General features: G+C 37.1%; 2 pseudogenes; both read left to right on the forward strand.

The window, feature by feature from the left end:
* Nucleotides 1-202: 202 nt before the first annotated feature.
* On the forward strand, nt 203-405 carry LOC126757688 (small nucleolar RNA U3; annotated as a pseudogene).
* Nucleotides 406-16,667: 16,262 nt separating this feature from the next.
* LOC126757723 (small nucleolar RNA U3) lies at nt 16,668-16,869 on the forward strand (annotated as a pseudogene).
* The last annotated feature ends 5,336 nt before the right edge of the window (nt 16,870-22,205 follow it).

Genomic DNA, 22,205 nt, shown 5'->3' on the forward strand with positions numbered 1-22,205 from the left:
TATGCTGTTGTTGTTTTTGTAGAACAATGTTTCAATTTTTGGTTGATGACATATTCACATGTGTGCGCATATGTATGTTTGTATGCTTGTGCATTATTGAAGTTATACTTCTTTTTCTTTCGTTTGTCTTTCATTTCTGCGAATTCTCAACTATCTTGCGTGTCTTTTGGTTGAACTACTCTGCGTGGGCCGTTGAAAAATTAAGCCTATACTTTACAGGATCATTTCTGTAGTAAGTCTTCATTTACATTTTTTTGAAATCGACCCGCGATGACGAGGTATATCGTTTTATCTGACAGCGTGAGGTTTATGAAGTTCATTTCTAATTTTGTCTTGTGGCATATTAGAAATGAATTTTCTTCGAAAATCGTTCGCTTACAACGGATAAAACGACTTCTGAGTGGTGATTTTAATGAATAAATTCCTTTTGGTTGAAATGCTCTGCGTTGGCCGTTGAAAAGTTAAGACTATACTTCTCAGGATCATTCATTCCTTTCATTTCTTCAAAAAAATTAATGACCTTTAGAAATATGCATATTTGCATTATTTCGTTGTCATTTCCATATTTGTAGCAATAGAATTTCTATGACATAATTAAAGTAATGGCCGCCGATTGTCACCCCTTGCTGCTGTAGCAGCTTCGCCTACAAACATGCGTAAATATGTATGTATGTATACGTATGATCGTGAATACATATCGACGCAGATTTTTGCGAGAAGCACCAGAAAGTTGTGCAATTTACGATTTTTGGCTTTTGCCATCGTCGCGAAAAGACGACTTGTTGGCAAAGGCATGCTCGGGGAGATGTTACGGCCTCTGTTTTTATGAATGAAGCGAGATCGCTTGTGGAATTTGCGCCTGCGTTCATGAATGAAATCGTTTTTGTTGTAAAATTTACTACACTTGTTCTTCGCCAATTTGGCTGCCATATTGACTTGTGAAGATCAATTTTTTGTTGGTGGCATATTCATATGTGTACGCATATGTATGTTTGTATGCTTGTGCATTATTTGTTTGGAAATGTATGCAAATATATGTACATATAAATATATTTGAATGTATGAACATGCAAGTCAATGCGCGCACATGTAATAAGTATATTGATTAGCGATGAAAATATGATATCAATTTCTGAACGCGCACGTGCGTATACATACACTCATATGAGCATGTGCAGATACACAAGATAGGATAGAAGATGTATGCCTTCTAACATCGTATACTATACAAATAAATATTTTTCTTACTAATAGAAGTTAAATTTATCACAGGAATATACATAATATATCTACATATACATACATAATATTGCTGTGATAAATTTAATTTCTATTAGTAAGAAAAATATTTATTTGTATAGTATACCATGTTAAAAGCAAAAAATTAAAAATTTATTCTGTCGAGATTCGAACATGTGGTAGCATCTTGACTTTCCAAGCGCTTACCACCAACACCACCATTGACACTTAGGTTACGCTGACTTAAGTATGGTTTGGTTATTCATTTAAGAAACATACGATGGTTCTAATAATTTTGTTTAAGTATAGAAATATGCTTTTGTAGAACATTTGCTTTCGCAAACATACAGACAAATGTGCAAACGACATAATATATGTATGTATGATTGTTTCTCATTTTGCTTCTACGCCGGTCAAGTTTCTATACTACAAAAATCGGCTGAAATGTGTGAGAAAATAAAATGGACAACTAGGGCTAATAATTTTCGAAAAATTTATTGACAATTAAATATAAATGAAAATACATGTAAATTTACTTAAATTTATCGAAATTTCGTTTCGCATTTCCGTTTCGCATCACGTCTTATTCGCGCAAAATTTCCAACTTTATGAAAATTGGCGCAATTATTGACACTTCAATTTTATGTAAAGTTTAAAACATATTTGCATATGAATATATAATATATTTACTACAGTGGCCATATAAAGGAGCGCAAGTTTGGTGTTGGATTCGTGGTGGGAGAGAGACTCCGTCGCCGAGTACTATCATTCACTCCGGTGAATGAACGTCTAGCCACAATCCGCATCAAAGCGAGGTTCTTCAACATATCGCTGATTTGCGCCCACGCCCCGACGGAGGAGAAGGACGATGTGACCAAAGATGCCTTCTATGAGCGCTTGGAGCGCGCTTATGAGAGCTGCCTCCGCCACGATGTCAAAATCGTGCTTGGCGACTTTAACGCCTGGGTGGGCAAAGAAGGTATATTTGGCACTACGGTCGGTAAATTCAGCCTCCACGACGAAACATCCCCAAATGGGTTGAGGCTGAGTGACTTCGCCGGGGCCCGAAATATGGTTATCTGTAGTACTAGATTCCAGCATAAGAAGATTCATCAAGCTACCTGGCTGTCTCCGGATCGAAAAACTACCAACCAGATCGATCATGTTGTGATAGACGGAAGACACGTCTCCAGTGTTTTAGATGTGCGTGCGCTCCGAGGTCCTAACATCGACTCGGACCACTATCTTGTTGCAGCCAAGATTCGCACCCGCCTCTGTGCAGCAAAAAACGCACGCCAACAAACACAAGGAAGGTTCGACGTCGAGAAGCTGCAATCACAACAGACAGCCAAACGTTTCTCTACTCGGCTTCCACTCCTGCTCTCTGAGAGCACTTGTCAACAACTCGGTATAAGGGAACTGTGGGACGGCATTTCAAACTCCTTACGTACAGCTGCAACCGAAGACATTGGTTTTCGGAAAGTTCAAAAGAACAGCTGGTACGACGAGGAGTGCCGTGTCGCAGCGGAGAGAAAACAGGCTGCCTAACCTCGCAACGTTACGATCGACCACAACTCGTGCGGGATGGGATAGATACCGAGAGTTGAAAAGGGAAGCGAGACGCATTTGCAGACAGAAAAAGAAAGAGGCTGAAATGCGTGAGTACGAAGAGCTTGATAAGCTGGCCGACAGGGGTAATGCTCGAAAATTCTACGAAAAAATGCGGCGGCTTACAGAAGGTTTCAAGACCGGAGCATACTCTTGTAGAACCCCCAAAGGTGATCTAGTCACTGATGCCCAGAGCATACTTAAATTATGGAGGGAACACTTCTCCAGCCTGCTGAATGGCAGTGAACGCACAACGACAGGAGAAGGAGAACCCGATTCCCCATTCGATGACGATGGAGCAGACGTTCCATTACCCGACCATGAAGCAGTTCGAATAGCAATTGCCCGCCTCAAGAACAACAAAGCGGTAGGGGCCGACGGATTGCCGGCCGAGCTATTCAAACACGGCGGCGAAGAACTAATAGGGAGCATGCATCAGCTTCTTTGTAAAATATGGTCGGACGAAAGCATGCCCAACGATTGTAATTTAAGTGTGCTATGCCCAATCCATAAAAATGGAGACCCCACAATCTGCGCCAACTACCGTGGGATCAGCCTCCTCAACATCGCACATAAGGTTCTATCGAGCGTATTGTGTGAAAGATTAAAGCCCACCGTTAACAAACTGATTGGACCTTATCAGTGTGGCTTCAGACCTGGAAAATAAACAACCGACCAGATATTCAACATGCGCCAAATCTTGGAAAAGACCCGTGAAAGAAGAATCGACACACACCACCTCTTCGTCGATTTCAAATCTGCTTTCGACAGCACGAAAAGGAGCTGCCTTTATGCCGCGATGTCTGAATTTGGTATCCCCGCGAAACTAATACGTCTGTGTAAACTGACGTTGAATAACACCAAAAACTCCGTCAGGATCGGGAAGGACCTCTCCGAGCCGTTCGATACCAAACGAGGTTTTGGACAAGGCGACTCCCTATCGTGTGACTTCTTCAACCTGCTTCTGGAGAAAATAGTTCGAGCTGCAGAACTAAACAGAGAAGGTACCATCTTCTATAAGAGTGTACAGCTGCTGGCGTATGCCGACGATATTAATATCATCGGCCTCAACACCCGCGCCGTTAGTTCTGCTTTCTCCAGGTTGGACAAGGAAGCACAGAAAATGGGTCTGGCAGTGAACAAGGGCAAAACGAAATATCTCCTGTCATCAAACAAACAGTCGTCGCACTCGCGACTTGGCTCTCACGTCACTGTTGACAGTCATAACTTTGAAGTTGTAGATAATTTAGTCTATTTAGGAACCAGCATTAACACCACCAACAATGTCAGCCTGGAAATCCAACGCAGGATTGCTCTTGCCAACAGGTGCTACTTCGGACTGAGTAGGCAATTGAAAAGTAAAGTCCTCTCTCGACGAACAAAAGCTAAACTCTATAAGTCGCTCATAATTCCCGTCCTGCTATATGGTGCAGAGGCTTGGGAGATGACAGCAACCGATGAGTCGACGTTACGAGTTTGCGAGAGAAAAAATTGTGCGAAAGATTTATGGTCCTTTGCGCATTGGCCACGGCGAATATCGCATTCGATGGAACGATGAGCTGTACGAAATATACGACGACATTGACATAGTTCAGCGAATTAAAAGGCAGCGGCTACGCTTGCTAGGTCATGTTGTCCGGATGGATGAAAACACTCCAGCTCTGAAAGTATTCGACGCAGTACCCGCCGGGGGAGGCAGAGGAAGAGGAAGACCTCCACTCCGTTGGGAGGAAAAGAAGAAACGACTGGCGCGCTGTTGTTAACTCGGCTATAATCGTGTAAGCGGCGTCTACGGCAATTAAAAAGAAGAAGATATAATATATTTCTTCATTTTATGTGCATAATAAATTTATAAAATGTGAATTTAAGTTTTCTAGTTTTCTTTCATACAAAATGATAAGCATTTCATGGAATATCACTAAGAAGTATAACTTCATCCGCGCGTAGGGACTCCACGCACCTTTTTTTTGACTGCGATTATATTCGTGCTCAACATTATATCCACAAGTGTCTTAATTAAAATTTTAATTGGAATTTATCTCAATGTGATTGACTCAGTTTGAGCTCTATAAAGCGAGAGGAGAATGGAAAAATGACAAGCGATAAGAATGTGAACCCATATACTTATACTTTTGAATAAATGAATAAATGGAAAAATGAAAGTGAAATAAAAAACAAGAAAAAGTTCGGTTGTTTCGTAGCTTAAATACAAAGGATTCCTTAGAAGAACTTTGATCGGTGTGGATATCGGTTTTGTATGGCAGCTATACGCTTTAGTGATCCGATATCATGGGTCCGAGAAATGGGCAGCTTCTTGTTGAAAAAAGAACCCGCTCGATTTCTTCAAAACTGAGGGACTCAGCTCGTTAAGATGATGAAATCTTTGAAAGTTGTGCTTGTAATAATTTGTTAAACAAGAGTGACTTCTGTGGATCTACTGACTGTGCATCGACTGATACTAAAAATGCATAAAAATTAGTTTGAATTGAAATTGAGCTCCTCGATTCCTTTAAATTTCTCCAGAATTCTTCAAGAACTATCTAAGGTCAAGGGTTATAAATACAATAGCTTTACAGCTTTCGAAAATAGCAATCCTTAACTGCTGTAAGAGCAGTCTCCGAAAACTTTAATGAGGACCTATAATAGGTCAAAACTGCGATTCTGTCAGAGGCTCCGCCATGGAACGTACTACAGATTGCTTCTTTACATGAACTGTTAATTACTGGAAGGACTACCGAAATTTCCACTTTCCACATAACTTACGTTATCATATTTGTCTTTGGTACTCTATTTGACGTCCGCGTCGAAAAGTATGGTTATCTCAGTCAGTAACTTTCTATGGTTGTCCGTAACTCCAATTAAATAGTTGGTTTCTCCAAAAAAGGTTTTTTTATTCGTTAAAGCTTGACGTCGTGTAAACTCTAAGGCTATAGCAGTCTAAGATTTTGCCTTTTTTCTACGGCATTGGTCACAACAAAGCATTTAAAATTCATCCAATAAGGCTTTTAACGTGGGTTGGTTTTTTTAGTTTTTGACTTTTCAATTAAATTGATATTCAGATTGGCTTCCATAAGTAATCCATAAATGTTATAAGCTGGATATTTGACCTAACTTATCCATCTATTTCTGCTCTGGGTATTGATTATATCTTACACATGTATTGGAATTGATGATAGATTATATTTTCTAAACCCATAATGCACTGTAAGACTTATGATATCGGAATGTGTATATTTGACGTTAGAGCAACTTCTGTAATTTTAGACATTGGAGTCAGCTAATCAAATTGTTCCTAAACTAATTAAAGGTATTTAGAGAGCTCAAATAACACTTCGATCAACTGGGCATTTGGATAAGCTATTTCTATTATTATAGAATATGCGAATCAGCAATTCAGTATTTAAGAAATCAATCTGAACATTCTCATTCGTTCTTTTCTCGGCATCGCCGAAATCGGATCACTATAACAAACAGCTGTCATAAAAAGTGAAACGTCAAAATCAAGTTCTTTTACAACGAACATTTTTATTTGACAAGATGTTTTCACGGAATTTGACATAGAGTATTGTCCAAGCAACAGCACAATCTCCGAACATATTATTCAGATCGGATCAGTATATCATATAGCTGCCATTCAAACTGATCGTCAACAAGTAAGGAAGCGCTGAGTTCGGGTGCAACAAAACATTTTATACTTTTGAAACTTGCAGGAGTCAAGGCCGGGGAAATGTTCAGGGTGTAAAACCATTCAAATAGAGTAAAGTTAGCCGGATCTTCGAAAATCCTGATATTAGTTATATAAGGACTAGGCCAAGTTTTCGCTCAAATTTATCTATTTTAGGCACAAAGATACACTATTATGGGTAAAACCTCTCTTATTTTCATTGGGATAACTCACATATTAGCCGATATATGCGGTACAATGTCATCGGAAGTTCGAAAATCTTTATATTAAGTATATGGGGACTAAGAGAAGTATTAGCTCGGTACAACCCATTTCTAAATACAGACATACCATTGTCAGAGAAGGATTATCCCTGAATTTTAATTATATATCTCACACATTGACCGATATTTTCGATCAAAAGTCAACTTTAGGTACTGGGGTTCAAATATTCGGTACCTAGAGGCTTGAAAAGTTTTTGCTGGATTTCAACAATTTTTGGTTATAAGTTGGCACACACTAAGGGCATTATTCGTGCAAAGTTTAATCCCGTTACATTAATTGCTTTTTGATTTGTGTACTGGAAACTGAACGAACCAAGGGAAATTTAAAATTGCGCTATATGAGAACTAGGCGTAGCTGTTGTTCGATTTCGTCCATTTTCACACTGTTGGTAGAAGTTTTTTTTATAAAATATGTTCTCAGCAAATTTTGTTATTATTGCTTAAGTGGTTTAAAATATACATATGCCAGTGGTCCGATTATGTCTATCTACGAACTTGATTTTTTTTAGCAAGGAACCCACATACCAAGCTTCATCAAGATATCTCAATTTTTACTCAAGTTAAGGCTTACACCGATGGACGGATAGATAAGCAGTCAACCGGATTTCAACTTTTCTCGTCATCCTGATCATTTATATATATATTTATTTATCTCGCTTAGTTTTAGGTGATACGTACAACCGTTAGGTGAACAAATCTATAATACTCTGTAGTAACTAGTTGCAAGAGTACAAAAAAGCAAGATACACATTTTTAATAGCATGTAAGAATCTGCACCTGTGAAGGGTGCAGCTGAACTTAATTATTTTCTTGATTTTGGTTTTGCCTGAGACCGCGAGTGCAGAGTTTCTAAAGATCTTTGAATTTAGAATTCCTGCACGCCCCAAAGTGAGGTTTATGATAATTTGGTGGATTGCATTGTCGAAAAATTGTCGGATATGTCATACGTTATGTTAATAAACTTTCTTTCTACAAATGGATATAAATGACCAAAGGTTCCGCGGTCGACAGCTTAAAAGTTGAAATCTACATATTCACTGAAGGAATAAAGTACAAAATAGGAAAAGGGGCGGGCTTTTTTTGTAGTAAACTATATGAAGAAGGTTATTTTAAACGAATAAATGACTACGATTCAGTCTTTCAGGTCAAAACAGAAAATGCAATTCCATAAACCTACTAGTTTATTGCCGTGGGACAATTAAGGCTATCCGTAGCTCCAATACTAAGTCTCACTGTGTTAGTTTATGCAAGCAGGCAATAACTTGACTATCAGCAGGTAACTCGGTTAATATCATGTGGGTTCCAAGTCATGTAGGAATAAGTAGAACCAATGAAAAGGCAGACGAGTTACTTCGCTCGGGGCAGCTGGCAACACAATTCCCTAAATCTGTTGTAGATTCATGCAGCTTCCTCAATGGTTGTTTGAAGCAATGGACCTAAGAGGAATACCTCGGGTCTGGGAGCACTAGCGATACGGAACATGCCACAAAGTCATTTTGGGGTAGTGATGACGGCGGACAGACCAAAAAGTTTCTACTTCCAGGCAAACGGGAAGTGAGTAGTATTGTAGGGATCGTCAAAGGGCACCACCCTTAAGAACCCACCTTTAGAAAATGAGAAAAGTGAATTCGTCGGAATGCAGCGCATGTATGGAGGATGGTGAGCCGTTGGAACATCACCTAAACGCCGATGAGACGGGCTATATTCTACGGCTCACAATACTCCAACTTAAGAGACCTTGGGCAGCTGGAGTGAAAAAAATCAGAATTTTTACCTAATGGTGATTTTCGACTATCAAATAGCCTCTTCAAACTTCCCTCATTTGTGGAAAGAATCCGGGAAACGGCCAAAATTCTAAAATTAAAATTCTGAAGTCGAAATTCCGGAATCAAAATTCTGGGTCGACAAAATTCTGGAAATCGGAATTCCGCAATTCCTTCGCCTTTTTTGGCTGCATTTCAAAATTCTGGTTTTTCATAATTCCGGAATTTACGTTTTCCAGAATTAATTCTGGAAATTTTTCCCCAAAATTTGAGCCAAATCGTATATCTTATATAAATTTGCTTATACATACATAATAATATAACATAAACAAAACATAACCTCCAAAATAATTCCAAAATTCAAACATGTTTATCGGAAAGACAAAAAACAACATTATTAACAAATAAAGATCAAATAGATACTACATTAATGGATCATGAGAATGTTCATTTCTTTTTTTCGTATAACATGTTCACAGCCATCGAATTGTGTGACAATACGCACGGTACATTTGTTTTTAATTCGTTCAGAACAAGTCCAGATAAATGTTTTCTTATTTTTTCGTTCCAAATACATAGAAGAAGTAGCCGTCGACGTTTAACATGTCTTTTTCTTTATTGGACTTCACCACAGTTATATTTTCCATCATTTCACAAAAATATTTAGCACGTTTTTATTAATGAAATTGCAGTATATGTAGGTACATAGTAAACTAAATCATTATGGTAGTACAAAAAAGTAAATGAAGAACAACAAACGAAGCAATAACAATAACAAATACAATCATGCAATTGTAAAAAACAACTTACTAGGCAATAAAACATATGATTACAGAATGGCAAAATTCTGTAATTAATGATTAAAAATGCGTGTTGATAACAAACTAATTACAGAATTTTGCCATTCAGAATTTTGCAATTTAGAATTTCGTTATCCAGAATTTTGAATTCCAGAATATTGACTTCCATAACTTCCATTGACTTTATGAATGCAGAATTTCCAAAAAAGCAGAATTTTGACCCCAACCCAAGAATCCTTCAAGCAGCTATCTTTAGCCGATGGCTTCCATTCGTCCAAACACTTGCTATATTAAGTACCTTTATTTTCCTATACTACAAGCACACTAGTTAATGCATTGATTGAAAAATGAAATCGCAAATTGAGTTTCGATAAAGAATTTAATTACGCCACAATTACGCAATTCACACATACTCAAACAAAATTATTTGCGTTGTAAACAAGGCTTGTCCGGTGGTAAGAACACAGCCAACTTGTGGCCAACGGCTTGGTTGTCAAGGGCTGAGGGCCATCAAGCGGCGAATGAGGATGTGTGAGTTTGTGTACTTATGTGAGCATGCTTGTGTTTGTCCCCCTTGCATTCAGTTGAACTTGTTAATGCCTTAATGCACTTTTGTTACTTACGCTCTACTATCATTATTGTTGTTTTACGCTCTGCTTCTTGCCGGCTCGGTTACGATTTTGTTTAGTTTTCCTTCGATGTACTCCTTACAGAAAAAAAGAGATATTCTTATTAATGTGTATGAAAACAGTTTAAACCCAAAATACGATAGTTACAACTAGTCACTTCTTGAGCTCTCTTTAAAAAAAATATATTCTCCTTAAAAACCTCACTTATTAGACATGCGAGGATGTAAGTCTGAAGTTTCCGTAGGTTAAGGGCTCCGTTGGTTTTTTGAGAGAAATGATTTTTTTGAAAAACATAATAAGAAGTGTCTTAATCGTGGCTATGAATTTTGATATAAGATCATTTTAAGATTTGTTCTGGAAAAATCACTTTAGGTGAGGTTATATTATGTAACAAGGTAAGTTATTATTCTGACTTATAAGAATTGATGTAAAGTAATGTGCTGTTGAATGACGCTATTTCATGTGGTATTATTTTTTGGATATGATATGACTGTGATGTGACGAATTGATACAAGATTTCCTATTTTGGGGTTTGATGTTGAAAAATTCGTAGTTGTGTTCAGTAATAAATAAATAGCAGAGATATGATATTATGTTTTGATCTAATGTAATATATTTTTTTTATTTAGTTTTGCGCTATGGAATAGATTTATGGGTTAAGTGAGCCTCTGTGATGTGATGTCCTAATACGATGTGATGCTGTGATGAGACGCGTTAATTAATAACTCAAAATTTGGTGGTTTCCTTGCTAGCCACGGCTAACCACTTTTCTCAAATATTTCAATACAACTACACATTTTTTCTCTATGCACTAACACCAACGCACATTTTCGGGTTATTTTTTGCTTACCTAAATGCGACGAAAAAAAGTTTCTTTCATTTCTTGATTTATTTGAATGAATGCGAAGGAGAAAACATAATTGTCAATAGTGCCAAAAGAAAATCCCAAAAAGGGGAATAAACAAACGATTGAAAGACGCATGTCATTCGAGCTCGTACAATAAGAAGGTAAGTGAATAAATTTTATGTGATTTTTCAACAATATTTTGCAAATAATTACTTCATTTGTTTTTATAGCATTGGAAATCAGAACTGAATTGTAAATAGCAGCAGCAGCAATATCATCAGAAGCAGCAAATATAAATTGTTAAGTAAGTATGTGAAAATAAGTGTGTGTTGTTTGAAATTGGATTGCGCAGTCCAATATAATACGCAAAAATAAATACATACATATGTATGTATGTATGTATTTTATGCGTTTAAGGCGGCCTGCACAATCCAATATATTATGTGAAAACAAATGTTTGTTTTATATTTTAATTAATCAGATAATATTATTCTTTTGTTTCAAATATTATTATGATTTTTATATAAATAATCTTTCTTTCAGAGTCAATTCTATTTGTGTTTAATATATTTTGTTGTTTTTTCAGATAATATTAATCTTTTATTTCAGATATTATTATCAGTTTTATATAATTATTATTTTCTTTCAGATGCTATTATTATTTTTTTTTTAATTAAACTTTTTTTCAGATTTTATCACTATTTTTATTTAATTAATCTTTTCTTTCAGGCATTTTTATCATTTTATATGATTAGTCTATATTTCAGATCTTAATAATTTTTTTATTGAACATACATATGTACATATTTGTAATTCTGCAAAAAATGTTTATTAATAAAGAAAAATAAAAAAAAATTTTATTTAAAATGTTTAAAATTTTAAAAATATTTTAAATTAGGAAAGAGAAAATGCAACCCTGCATCAGCTGTCGATTGGGGATATTAGAGCAGAACAGATATACTTTTTTATATGACACTGCTGAATGAGCGCAACAGAGATGTATGATCACATGTATACGTACGTGTGAGGGGAAACGTGGTTAGAATCTTCACGCGACCTATGGCGAGCTCACCACTTCTACTACTTGTGAGAGTTTCTAAACTGTTTCACTAGTTTTATTAACCACTCTTGGCTGGTAGGATTAGAAGCGTGAAACGGGATTTTGAGTTAGTGTGAACCTTTTAAATGCGTATATGTGATGAGGTATCGTAAGATGTGATATGATATAGTGATGTGACGTGCTATTTAAAAACATAAAATTTCATGATTTAGCAATGTGGAATGAAATTTCGGATTAGTGTGAATATTTTAAGTGTGTAACTATTATGTAATATCATATGATGTGTTGTAATTTAATTCAGGTATGTGACTTAAAGTGATATGCTGATAACATCAAGTGTTTTAATTATTTTTGGTTTGAATTACATTAAATTATTAAAATGCTAAATAAAATGTATTCCTATAATTCAAGTGCAACTACTGTGCCAAAACAGAAACTATAAAAAGATGTGCTAGCGTGTATGTGTAAGTTTCTAAAAACAAACACTGTGAGTGGTTATATCGGTAATCACCATGAATTGTATGTATGTAGTAAGTATAAATTTTTTTTCTACTGTAAATTGTTGCAGATTAATATTTGTGGGTCTGAAATCTGCGTTAATTAGTGCCAAGGAGCATTGCTAAGGGAATTTAATTTGCATATGCACTCACTCTTTGTTAAAGCTTGTAGTAAACTCGTTTGTGAGTCTGTGAAAAAGTACTCATATTTTAAGAGTGGTGATTAAAGTACAAAAGCAAGATAAGTGCTAATATATATTTGTTTGAAATCACCGAATGTTTTTTATACCCTGAACAGCATATATTAAGTTTGTCACGATGTTTGTAACATCCAGAAAGAAGCGTCGGAGACCCTTTAAAGTGTATATATAAATGATCAGTATGTTGAGCTGAGTCGATTTAACCATGTCCGTCCGTCCGTCCGTCTGTATATATACGAACTAGTCCCTCAATTTTTAACCCCTTGTTGACCAAACCAAGAATAAAGACAATTATCTAATAAGTTTTCACATATTTCCATTCGTAGTCATATATTATTAAGCAATAAAAACAATAAAAAAATGTAAAGGACATCTTAGTATAAAAAACGATATGGTACTTAGAGGTACCGTCGGGCTTGAGGAGCTCATATTTTTCATACATTAATGCCATGATACTCGGAGAAACAGTTCTTTTTTTCATTGCAGCACAAAAATATTCCGCAGTGTTGACATTTCGAATGCGGCTTTGACTGAATTTTTTTTAAACTGCACATTTCACATCTACCTCGACTTTCACCAAATGTTGGCCAATGTATCCCCAAATTACCTAATAGGACATCTTTCGGTACTGTATCACTTTTACCACGACGTTTTTTGCTAGCGTGTGTTGGTGCAAGACTCAACTTGCATTTGTTGGCACCAACATCCTTTTGCGTCATTAAGCCTTGTGCAACTGACCGCCTATATTCTAGTGGAGTAATTTTATCAGGGATTTGACAGTATATAATGTAGGAATTAACGAAAGTTATTTCCAAAAGCCCCCAAAACAATCTATGTTTTTTTTTCGATCGCCTACCTATACCGTATTCACAACGCAGCTGATCTGCATGGTCCACTCCACCCATAAAAGAGTTATAAACTTTAGTCACAATTGGGCATTGGACTTGTATTGCTTGGCCCTTACGATCTCTTCTCTGGACACTCGTTTTTTCAGTGCCATGGAAATTGGATGCCAATAGTATCGGCTTTTAAACACGAACGGTTTAAACGGTTTAAAACAGAAAAATTCGAAGTGGTACTGGAGAGTACCGTCAGACAACAAGGGGTTAAGATATCCTTTTAAAATTTTGCAAACGTCATTTTCTCTTCAAGAAGCTGCTCATTTGTCGGAACGGCCGATATCGGACCACTATAACATATAGCTGCCATATAAACTGAACGATCGGAATCAAGTTCTTGTATGGAAAACTTTCACATTTGACAATGTATCTTCACCAAATTTGGTATAGATTATTTTCTAAGGCAAAAATGTAATCTGCGAAAAAATCGGATTACTATAGCATATAGCGTCCATACAAACTGAACACATGGTTACTAAAAGAAATGCACCTGTGAAGAGGATATTAGATTCGATGCAGCCGAAGTTAACGTTTTTTCTTGTTTTAATTGGCTTCAATGAATTTTTTAGAGGATTTTTACGCTATAAAACATTTGATGAAGTTCACAAGGTGAAGTTTTTGGGAAGTTCGCAGCTGGTCGTGTGATATCCGTAGGCCGCCTTGAATGCATATTTTTCTAAAAAAATTGATCGATATTTCACAAGTAATATCGTCTTTTGGTAAAACTTTTGTCGATATTTTTCAAATAATGTTGTGGGTGTCGATGAATGAAATAAACTTACATATCCACTAAAACTATTTAATTATTTAATAACTGTTCATAATTGTTATACCTAATAGATTATCCATACAGCTATGTTTTGCAATCGTTATACTGCGAGTATTTTGAGAAATGTGTTTTGTAAAAAATTATTATACCTTCTGAAGCTAAATTCAACTCCTTGAGATGCCATATCAAAAACAAAAAGAAAAAATAAGCAGTCATCAGATTCTATGTCGCTGTCTACATTTTTTTAGTGTTGAGTGAAGTGGACGTGTTATTTACGCTCTTGGATTATTCGCTGAATAATCCTAGCTTTTCATAGTGAAAACACTAGGTTTTTTGTGTTAAGACTTACCGGAATTCCGGACGATTTGAGAACATAAGTACAAGTACAAGTAGATAAGTACAATTTAATTTAAACAAAATTTATTTGCAAATACCGGCCCCTTTTCGCGGCCAATTTCCAAATTTTTTAGTAATAACTTTTTATTTCCCCTAATAACAGCGAATCAAACGTGCGCTTATTTTTAATTTGCCGTTTTGCTTTAATCAATCAGCTATTCTCCGTTTTCGCTTTTCCGCTTTTTTCTCCTTTTCGTTTTGCTTTTGCAGCGATAAGTTGAAGAACCTCGCTTTGATGCGGATTGTGGCTAGACGTTCATTCACCGGAGTGAATGATAGTACTCGGCGACGGAGTCTTTCTCCCACCACGAATCCCACACCAAACTTGCGCTCCTTTATATGGCCACTGTAGTAAATGTCACAAGGACCTACTCGTCTCTGTCCTTGTCCCGTCCATCGCATTTCTTGGACGGCGGTGATGTCAGCCTTTATTTTCACGAGGACATCAACCAGCTGGGCAGCGGCACCTTCCCAATTAAGGGACCGGACATTCCAGGTGCATGCCCTGATATCGTTGTCCTTATTTCGTTTGCCATGGTCGTTATCAAAAGAGGGGTTTCTCATCCGAGGCTGTTTGTCGCTTTTCATTGGGATAGGCTTTTTACGTGGCGGGTCCCAAACCCAGCGCACAACCCTATGCAGGGGATGTTTCGCCTTCTCACTTTAGCTCACCTTCGAACGGATGTTCTCAGGCTACCCAGAGGATACTTGGTCAAAGACCGGAAGTCGGGAGCTGCTTGAGTCATATGTAAAAGGATCGTTTCTGGCCACTCCCAAGTGAATGGCGATCAGAGAACTTTCCTCACTTGCGTGAACTTCTACACATGACCCCATCCTCCTCATGGACAACTAGGGCAATAATTTAAAATACATGTAAATTTATTTAAATTTATTGAAATTTCGTTTCGCATTTTTCGGCACTTTCAAATTAATTAATATAAGTAAAATTCACGACTTAACCCGCACACGTCTTATTCGCGCAAAATTTCCAACTTTATGAAAATTGGCGCAATTATTGACACTTCAATTTTATGTAAAGTTTAAAACATGTTTACATATGAATATATAATATATTTGATTTTGGCGCAATTATTGACACTTGTCAATTTGCCCAATATATTAGTAGGAGAAAGCTCAATACTTATTTACATATGATATATACAAAGAACATGTAAGAAGAAGATTTATACTTAATATGTAAATATTTATTTGATTTTTTCACAATTATTGACACTTGTCTTAATATACAAAATTGGGCCAAAACGAAGCAATGAAATACATAATTACTTTTGCATGTCAATATTGAAATGCCGACGGCAAAACGCAAAGGCATATATTGCACATACATACATACATACAAGCGATTTCTTGGTTGAAAGCAAAAATTGAAGCATGAGAAATTGAAATGCCGACGGCAAAACGAAATTGCTTACATTCGTGTACATTGCGTATGAATCATGAAAATATCTTCATAATGTTTAGGTAAATCTTTTATATTCATATTTAAAATGAGTTATTATAAAATAAGATAAAATTAGCATTAATTAATTTGAAAAATAATAAATCAAAAATAAAAGAGATCTACATACATATTTCCATCCTCAGGAATATCAAATAAATCATTTTATAAATACATATATTTCTGTCTCTTCATATTCTCGGTTAGAATATGTGAGAGAATTGTAAAAAATGTTAAAATTGCGAGGCGAGTTACGACCTATAATGTTAACAAATGCGGTGAATTCCCTAATTTGAATCTATCAAATGTTCGCAATCGAACCTGCATCTTCTCTATACTTTTAAGTTCTCTGGTCAGTCTTCATTTACTTTCTTTGCAAATCGACCCGCGATGACGAGGTGACTATTCACATGTGTGCGCATATGTATGTTTATATGCTTGTGCATTATTGAAGTTATACTCCTTTTTCTTTCCTTTGTCTTTCATTTCTGCGAATCCTCAACTATTTTATGTGAGTTTTGTTGAAATACCCTGCGTTGGCCGTTGAAAAATTAAGGCTATACTTTACAGGATTATTTCTGTAGTAGTCTTCATTTACATTTTTTGGAAATCGACCCGCGATGACGAGGTATATCGTTTTATCTGACAGCGTGAGGTTTAAGAAGTTCATTTCTATTTTTGTCTTGTGGCATATTAGAAATGATGTTTCTTCGAAAATCGTTCGCTTACAACGGATAAAACGACTTCTAAGTGGTGATTTTAATGAATAAATTCCTTTTGGTTGAAATGATCTGCGTTGGCCGTTGAAAAGTTAAGACTATACTTCTCAGGATCATTCATTCCTTTCATTTCTTCAACGAAATTAATGACCTTTAGAAATATGCATATTTGCATTATTTCGTTGTCATTTCCATATTCGTAGCAATATAATTTCTATGGCATAAGTAAAGTAATGGCCGCCGATGTCACCCCTTGCCGCTGTAGCAGCTTCACCTACAAACATGCGTAAATATGTATGTATGTATACGTATGATCGTGAATACATATCGACGCAGATTTTTGCGAGAAGCACCAGAAAGTTGTGCAATTCATGATTTTTAGCTTTTGCCATCGTCGCGAAAAGACGACTTGTTGGCAAAGGCATGCTCGGGGAGATAATAAATTATAATAAATTTATAAAATGTGAATTTAAGTTTTCTAGTTTTCTTTCATACAAAATGACATGCATTTCTTGGAATATCACTAAGAAGTATAACCTCATCCGCGCGTAGGGACTCCACGCACCTTTTTGGCTGGTGGCATTATTTCGCGACCCAAACTGTCTGGTGCAATAATTCCAGGTTCAAGGTCAAAATAAATCAAGGTGAAAGTACGAAGAGGTTAAATCTGAACACTACACACAAACTGATGAAGCAGCAGCAGTGTTCAATCCCACGTCGTCAGTGTTCAACGTTTGACTGAAGTGCTCAACACAATGACCGCGACAGACTGCAAACGACATCTGTCAAATATTAAGATACACACGCAGACTGCAGGCCGACAGTTGTCGCTCTCGCTAACTTCAACATATTCTTATATTTGCCAACGGCAGTAGGACGACAGTAAAGTAAAAAGAGGAGGTAGAGTGGTGTGCCACTAATATGTGAAATGTAAAATTATTCACAGCTCTAACAATTTTGACGTTATTTTACAAATAAAATCATAAAATTGCTATATTATAGCTCTATTATATCATTTGTAATAACAATTGGTAATTTAAAATAAAAATATATACCTATTTACTTATTTTTTGCATAAAAATTTTTACTTTGAACAAAATATTAAAATTTTATTGAAGTGCAAGGTATTAGTATGGCCACAACGAAATTGTGTACATACAAAATGGACAGCTGTGTTGGTTTGTGTACATGCCGGTCATTGTTATGTTGCTTCCTTCTCACATGTAGTAGGCTTCACGACACCATTTTCAGTTCACTGTCGTGCTGCTGCAGTCTGTCGCGGTCATTGTGTTCAGCACTTGACGTAGCAAACAAAAGTTGGAGTTACTCTCCTCTCTCTTCGCGTCTATCAATATGGATTGAATTTGTACACGGAACTGTGGAGTAACGTATTGCTTATACTTTGGCTTTACATTGTGGCCATGCGCAAACAATTATCCAGTGAGTTCAAGTTTACTTTGACAGATATCTGCGTAGAACATTCGCGAAAATCTGGTTAAATGGGCGGAGAGAAAGAAGTCGCTTTGTGACTGTTACGTTAATGGCATTGATGGCTTTTAAGCTCAATTCACAATTTATTTTTTAGGAAATACACTAGTTGTTGAAAGTAGCATGATATCAAATTAAGGCATAAATCTTGACGCCAATTATGCTTAACTGGAACAAATAGCTCCAACAGTTCTCTTAAAATGATTTTGCGAAAGAAAAAAGAACCATGTTCAGCTCGTAAAACAATTTTACAGAGACAAACTGTTTTCAATCGAAGTTGTGGAACATTGATCTTAGTTTAGCATACCTAGCGATATGACATTCAGTAATTTTGGGCGTTCAGGATTAACGATTTCTCTTTCCCATAATTCAAAGAGAACAATGGCACAACCTTTCAAGTAGTTATTGTACTTTCAATGTACAGGGAAATACTAAACTATGACTATTGAATCACCTTTAATGTAAATAACTTCAATATTTTAATATAGATTTCAAGGGCAGTCCACAAGCCAATCAATATTTAAACTACACCTTATTTGATCAACTAAAAACATTCATTCGAAATCAACTGCAATCATAAACACTTCGTCTACTGCGGAGATTGAATTTTTTCTTTTCATTTTCTAATTTTGTAAAATTTCGCACTGGCTAAATGAGATAGCAGCCACCTAATGCCACTACACCAATACACCACACACACAGAACCCACATTCCACAGGACCCACACGCGAGAGGACATCCACACACGCAAACATACATATCTAGTGTTGAGTGAAGTGGATGTGTTTTTTGAGCTCTTGGATTATTCGTGAAATAATCCTATTTTTTTCATAGTAAAATCACACTTAATTTGGCTTGGGACTTAGCGGAATTCCGGACGATCTAAGTGGATACAAAACCTAAAGACATTGAACAGTACAATTGAATTTAAATAAAAAATTATTTCCAAATACCTGCCCCTTCGTGGCAAATTTCCAAATTTTTTAGTTATACTTTTTATTATTTCCCCTACTAACAGCGAATCAAACGTGCGCTTATTTTTTATTAATTTGCTGCTTTGTTTTCGTTTTTTCTACTTTTCGTTTTGATTTTGGTTTAGGCATTGCCAACCATTTATAATTTAAATTAGGTGTTAGCAGCAGGGACTGAACGTACTCATTGACAGGTGAACCCAACTATTTTCCCACTGAGGTATGGCCTCTGAGAATAGTATGGGGCGTACACCACAGAATCCTTTTCGGAGGAGTTCTAAAATCCTGAGAACGCCCCCTAACGGCCGAAACGAGGAATTCACCGCTGCTGGATCAACATTTAGTGACGAAACTGCTGACCGGGCAAGCAAAAGTGAAGAGAAATCACTAAATAATGAATCGTCCAACTACTTTAAAAGCTGGGTTGCAAAAAAAAAGAGTTGGAAAATATGATGGCTGGTCAAAGGCACGTAAACAAGCCTATGCGCGATTTATTGAGTACCATAATGAGCTTATATAACAAAGCCGAGAAACCGGAGAAGAAAATTATGGCTGAGAAAGCAACACAGCTTTCTCATATTTCTAAAGATTTAAATACCCCAAAGCGGTTGCGAGAAGCATCGAGAGAACTACCCCCCACAAAAAAGCCTAAAAAGGCTACTAAAAATGTGCAACAAATGACCAGTGAGGTCAAGAAAGTAATAGATACTACGGGTCAACATAACGCATGCGAAAAATGGGTAAATGTAGTTAAAAATAGGAAGCCGATTCAAAAGAAAATAAGAGCGAAACCGGACGCCGTCATAATAACGAAAAAGGAAGGTGCATCGTATGCTAATATTCTCCGGAAGATAAAAAGCGACAGCGGTCTTGAAAAGTTGGGATCAAACGTGTCATATATACGAAAAACGATGAAAGCAGACCTGCTGATTGAGCTAAAAAATCAGGCGGACAAGAGAGCCGAATCATTCCAAGCCGTCTTAGAGGGAGCGGTGTGTGAAATGGCGCTGATACAGCCAAAAACTCATAGCGTCACAATAGTGTGTAAGGATTTAGATGAAATTACTACACCTGAAGAAATCTGCGAGGCACTAAAAAAAGAGTGTGGAATCCAAAACCTGGAGAAATCAAGCGTAAAAAATATGAAAAAAATACGTAGTTGCTCACAGTGTACTCGCCTATTCCCAGATGCTATAAGTGTTTTCACCTGGATCACTTGCGCCTAACTGCTGCAGTTTGATATATGGTCCTGCAAAGGACAGCCTTTTAAGACCAGTTCCAGAGAAGCTCATAACTGTTTCACATGGGCGAATATAGGGGGGATATATTTTGTAAGTTGCTATGCTCCTCCCAGCGCAGCAATTACAAAATTTGAAGATTTCCTCTTAAGACTGTCTTTAGAAACCAGAGGCAAAGCTCCAATTGTAATAGTGGGGGATTTTAATGCATGGTCGACTGCATGGGGCAGCAGATATACAAACCATCGCGGGCGCCTAATCCAAGAATTCCTAAGTCAAACGAATTCAACAATAATACACAGTGGAACGCAAAACACATACCAAAAAGGAAACAAAGGATCCATAATTGACATTATGTTCGCAAATGATTCATTCAGCAGGCACATTAAGTGAACAGTGTCAAATATATACACAAATAGTGATCATATGGCGATTATAGTTCAAATTTCGTACACCCCAGAGCCGGAACTCCTCAGCAGATACACTTCCCAAAAGCGAAGCTGGAAGCAACATGAGCTCGATGCAGACCTGTTTGAGCTAGTCTGAAGTGCATCAAGAGTACCAGATGACGAAGCCGCCCATCTGGTATCGACTGTGCGAAAGGAACTGCTCGCTGCATGCGACGCCACAATGCGTAGAACAATTCATCACAACAAGCGGCGCCCGGTATATGAGAAAGATTTGTCATTCAGCTAGACGGCGTCTGCAGCGTAACCGCAATGAAACGAATGAAAATTGACTTAGAGAAGAATTTAAAAGCCACAAGAAGCTTCTGGAGTCTGCAATTACCCGTAGCAAAAAATTACGTTTTGAGAAGTTCTCCTTGGGGAACTCCTTACAAAATCTGTATGTCAACATTTAAAAGTAAGCACAAACAACCTAAAGAAGCATCTTTTATGGAAAAAGTCGTCGAAACACTATTCCCGAAACACGATCAGATTTCCTATGCCAAGCGGCGAAACGAAGCTGCAGAGTCACCCCCACTAGTCACAGAAGAGGAGCTCCTGGCCATAGTAAGGAAAATAAAAAACAACAAAGCACCTGGATTAGATGGCATACCTAATAGAGTCCTGAAGGCAGCTATAAGCTCAAAACCTCAACTGTTATCCAGTATGCCACCCATTGACATCCAGGGAGAAGAACTCGAGCGATTATATCAGCTATCAGCGCCTAAAACAGTAGCGGCAAGATCAGAGGAGAGAAACAAAGAGCACTAAAATGTGGCAGGAGCGGTGGAATTCCTCGACTCATACTGGACATCCACACGTGGATGCACAGACGACATGGGGACCTAGACTTTTATCTAACCCCAATACTTAGTGGACACGGGTGCTTAAGAAGCTACCTTTTCAGATTCCACAATGACATTAGTCCGTACTGTCCGACGTGTACAGAGTATATAGAAGACTCTGAACATGTACTATTTCATTGCCCATGTTTCTCAAATACAAGGGAAAAACAAAAAACCACACTCGGTGGTAGTTTTACGGTCGAGAATCTAACGACACACTTGTGTCAGCCGACAGATAAATGGAAAGCTGTTAGCGAAGCATCAGCATTCATAATGACAAAACTAAGTCATTTTCAACAGACAAGGCGTCCGTCAGTCCGCGTAATAGAGGAGACATAATTGTCCTGTCCCTCCCACGAAGTAATACGTAATCGGTGGTTCCGT

This window comes from Bactrocera neohumeralis, chromosome 4 (genome assembly GCF_024586455.1).
Source record: "Bactrocera neohumeralis isolate Rockhampton chromosome 4, APGP_CSIRO_Bneo_wtdbg2-racon-allhic-juicebox.fasta_v2, whole genome shotgun sequence".
NCBI classification, from domain to species: Eukaryota; Metazoa; Arthropoda; class Insecta; order Diptera; family Tephritidae; genus Bactrocera; species Bactrocera neohumeralis.